Source organism: Phocoena phocoena, chromosome 3, assembly GCF_963924675.1.
Source record: "Phocoena phocoena chromosome 3, mPhoPho1.1, whole genome shotgun sequence".
NCBI classification, from domain to species: Eukaryota; Metazoa; Chordata; class Mammalia; order Artiodactyla; family Phocoenidae; genus Phocoena; species Phocoena phocoena.
This window is the reverse complement of record NC_089221.1, coordinates 8,697,354-8,702,194: the sequence shown is the minus strand read 5'-3', so window position 1 is coordinate 8,702,194 and position 4,841 is coordinate 8,697,354.

Below are 4,841 nucleotides of genomic sequence, written 5' to 3'. Positions count from 1 at the left end.
GACCGGTAGAGTAATGTCCTATTAGTAAAAACCTAGAGCTATCCAGGGACCAGCTCACAGATCAGGCATGGCCTTCCGGCCTTGAATTGAGCACATCCTCTGAAACGAATAATATGGCAAAACCGTGAAGAGCCTGAAATGTAAACTCAGGTAAAGCCCACCTTAATTGGACTTTTATCTCTGTCTTAACACAGATGAATTTGTCATGTTCATATACTGCACTATGAGAAATTTTGAGATTAAAATAAGGTTTTAATGACTGACCTAATCATATCAAGCTAAAGACTTAATTTTTGAGTTTTTGAATCTGTGGCTTTTTCTAAAAGCTAATAAAAAACGATGGATGAGAGTTGCCATCCAGCTCCCTGCTAGGCAGTGGTGTTTCAGACAGTGACGTTTTCGGGTCCCTGGGGCTGGGGTGGCATCACAAATCTCTCCTGTGTTCAACCAGAAGGGTGATGTCAAGGGTAAAGTTTCAGTTTTTACATTTAAATTAATTAAAATCACATCAAATCGAAGGCCCAGCTCCTCAGTAGCCCCCACAAGTCAAGCCTTCAGTAACCGTGGGTGGCGGGTGGGAACTGCACGGGGCGTGCGTGTCCGCACCGGTCAAGCCACTTCACACGCTGTAGCTGCATCCTGCTGACGTTCAGTTAACCCCATCATCCCCCACGTGACAGCCCAGTGGTCGTCATTCTCAGTCCCGGCCCAGAGGATCTGTCTACCTGGCCAAGTGCTCACGACTAGAGCAGGTAGCCATCCTTCCCGCTGGCCTGCAGGCTCTGCAGATGCTGAAGGGCTACCTTGTTCTCCACGGGGCCGGCCCTGCAGGAGGCTCTTGCCAGGTGGGGCTGCAGGGAGGGGGCCGGCTTGGGTCCTGGGTGGAGGGTGGGCTTTCAGCCCAATGTGCATGGCTGACTGGGGGCCGTTTCTTGTCAGGGCTGGGGCTCTGGGAGGGAAATCGGGGAAATTTCTTGTCTGGAAGCCGGGGAGCAAGGAGGTCCCGGCAGCCTCAGGGAGCCGCTCCTCATCTTCTGTGGTCGCTGGGCCTGCAGAGGCCCCGGGAAGGGGTCCCGGGCTGGGCCAGAGGCCGGGCAGCGGTGGGTGGAGTGGAGAGGAGGTGAGGGCGCGGGGAACCAGGCTGGCTGTAGAGAAAATTAGAGGCGCGAGGGAAGAGCCCAGGACTCAGGACCCAGAGGGGCTTGACTTGTTCTGCTTTTTAAGGGGAGCTACTTGGTGGAAGGTGCGAGGGGGGCTGAAGGTGCAGTGGAGAGGTTCTGTTAGGCAGGGGGACCTCAGCTCTCAGGGTGAACCTGTCCAAGAGCCCTGACTCACCTCTGCTCCATGCCCACGGCTGCTGGAGGGGGCTCCCATCACTGTCCCTCCAGGGGGCCAGGCTGGAGTGGCCGCCTGGAATAACGCACCTGGCCGTGCTGAGAGGACAGCACCCTGGAGGGCCCTGCACGGCTAGTCAACGCTCTGGCCTGGAAGTGATGCTTCTCTCCCCTCACCGGCCTGAGCTGCTCACAGAATCTGGAAGCGCGATCCCGTCGGGTGCCCAGAAAGGGCCACGTGTTGGCGAGGCTCACTCGTGACTACCCGAGATGGGGAACTGAGGGAGCAAGCTTGAGAAGAGATGGAATCTAGGGTAACACCCCCCCCCCACCCCCACGACAGGAGTGTGTGTGTTTCCTACTGCTGCTGGGACAGATGACCACAAACTTTGCGGCTTAAAGACAAATGTATTATCCCGTCAGCTCAGCTGTTTATTCTGCTCTGGGTCTCACAAGGCCAAAGTCCAGCTGCTGGCTGGCTCGTTAGGCTCCCTTCAGGAGGTCTGGGAAGGATCCACTTCCAAATACATCTGACCCTTGGACAACAGGCCTGGACTGCGTGCGTCCACTTGCAGGTGGGTATTTTCCAACAGTGAACACTGCAGAGCTACACGACGCGTGGCTGGTCGAACCCTTGGATGTGGGACTGAGTGTACGTAGGGCCAAAGGGCCGGCTGTAAGTCACCCAGGGGTCTTCACCTGTGCAGGTGGGCGGCGCCCCTAACCCGTGTTGTTCAAGGACCAAGTGTGCACCCCAGTTTTTGCCACAGCCGTCCCCTGCAGTTTGGGACCGAGGCCCCGTTTCCTTCCTCGGCCCCTTCAGGCCCGTCTTCAGGGCCCGCACACGGTCCCTGCATCTCAGGGCCAGCAGGGGGGCATCCAGTCCTTCGCACCTGCACCTCCCTTCTGTGACCACGAAGGGCTCCTGTGACATCACGGGGCTCACCTGCATCACCTCCCTCTTAAGGTCAGCTGACTAGTACTTCATGCCATCTGCAAAGTCCCTTCACGGCAGCACCTAGATCAGCCTGATTGGATGACTGCGTAACCAGACTGAACCCTGGTTTGGAATCCTGCCTGCCACCGGGAGGGGGGTGGAGGGGCTGCACAGATGACCACGGGTGCGAGCACAGAGGCCGGAAGTTCACACTATCAGCTTCAACTGCCCTTGAAACGGGTCAAGATCATACGACGTCTTGGTAAGTGCAGATTTTCAGCGCTGTATAAACGAGTTTACTTCAATGAGTGAATGGTGCAAACTGCAGCGTCTCTTGGCAATGACCGGCATTATCATGAAGATTTAAGGTGCTAATGCAGTAATTCTCAAACGTTTTGATCTCAAGATCCCTGTATGCGCTTAAAAACTTATTAAGGACCCTCCCCCCTCCTCCCAAAAGCTTATATTTTTGTCAGTTACACCCGTTGGCATTTTTTTTTTTTTTTTTTTTTTTTTGGCTGCACTGGGTCTTCGTTGCTGTGCATGGGCTTTTCTCTAGTTGTGGCGAGCAGGGGCTACTCTTCGTTGTGGTATGCGGGCTCCTCACTGCGGTGGCTTCTCTTGTTGCGGAGCACGGGCTCTAGGCACGCAGGCATCAGTAGTTGTGGCCGATGGGCTCAGTAGTCATGACTCGTGGGCTCTAGAGCGCAGGCTCAGTAGTTACGGCACACGGGCTTAGTTGTTCTGCGGCATGTGGGATCTTCCCGGACCAGGGCTCGAACCCGTGTCCCCTGCACTGGCAGGCGGATTCTTAACCACTGCGCCACCAGGGAAGCCCCCGTTGGCATTTAGTGTTAGAAAATAAAACTAAAAAATTAAGGCAAATATTTATTTTAAAATAATAACGGACACACGTTAATATACACTTTTTCTAGTTTCCAAAACAAAAGAAGAGTGGCGTTGTTTTCCACTTCTGCAAATCTCCTCGATGTCTCTCTTAGCAGAGGACAGTGGGTTCTCACACCTGCTTCCAACAACACATTCAATTCAGTGCAGTGTAGAGTCTGGCCACATCAGTATGTTCAGTAGTTGGAAAACAGTGCATATTCTGTTTTAGTCTCTTCCAAAACAGAACAAGTGGTAGTTTCAATCAACTTTTCATTCTGTTACGTTGGTCCACCTACACAAGAACGAGACCGTAATATACTGCTGATTGAGCCATGCACAAATACCATCAGTCGTTGCTGGCGGGGGGCGGGGGGGAGAAAGAGGGAGACTCCAGAGACCCTCCTGGAGCCACTGAGGACACAGTGAACAGGTGGCTGCCGCCTACAAGCACTCTCACCAGACACCGGACCCGTCGGCACCTTGATCTTGGACCGCCAGCCTCCAGAACTGCGTTGTCTAAGCCACCTGGACTACGGTACTTTTGTTGTAGGTGTTCCACTGAAGTGACAGGGTCACAATTCATTTCTGAGCGGCCGTCTGTCACGCAGACGTGTGAGTAACCGGCTGTCAGTCACATTTAAGTAAAGACGGTGTCCACAGGGAGGGGCCAGTCCAGCTGCGGCGGCCGCCATGCCTGTTATGTGAGGTGCTTCACACACTTGCTGTGTTGAGCTAGCACCGAGACGCCGTTGTACTCAGGGGCCGAAACCTAATGACTCAGTGGCTGGCACTGCTTCGAGGTCACCCTTCATAAGCGGGTGGTGGTGAGGAATACAGCTTCTAGCACCGCCCCCTGATCCCTACTCACGAGTTTTACCCGTCACTGCTTTTGCACCATCAGTGCAACTGTCAGCACGGTGAAAACGGCAAATCAGCTCTTAGAAACTGCTGACCTTACAGCCCCTTGAAAACCGCTGTTATCACCTACGTAAGACGTTACAACAGCACTCAGGACCCAGCATGTTCCAGGCGCCCTCGCCCAGGCCACCTACCAAACATTGAATAGGGAATTCCCTGGCGGCCCAGTGCTAGGACTTGGCGCCTTCACGGCTGGGCCCGGGCTCGATCCCCGGTCGGGAACTAAGATCCCGTAAGCTGTACGATGCAGCCAAAAAACAAAACGAACAAAAACACTGAATAAAGCCGCAGTGCAGGAATCGGGAATCAACAGGACAATGCTGGGCCCGGCGTGGGAATCCGCCTTCAGGGTCAAGTGCCTTCACTGCTCTTGATACACACGGGATGAGGTGTGCGCTCTTGATACACACGGGGTCGGCTACAGTACAAGGGATATAAACGCGACAAGCCATTTGCAACTGGAAGATAAAAGGTAACATGGTACCCTGAAGAGGGGCTTTTACCGGAGGAAATCAAAAGCTTGTGAAACAACATGTGTACGAGTGTGTTCATGAGCCACACAGCTTCTCTCAACCAAAACCAGCAGAGGCATCTGTGAGGCCCACTCTTTGGAGGAGTGGTTTCGTAGCTCCTTTCATTCAACCACAAACCCCTTCTTGTGAGACTGGTCCAAAGCAAGTTGCTGTATGTTCTTTATAGGCTAGAATCCACCCGTGTAAATCAACTCACCTGAACTACTAGGTCAAGATATTTATCTCAGTGGG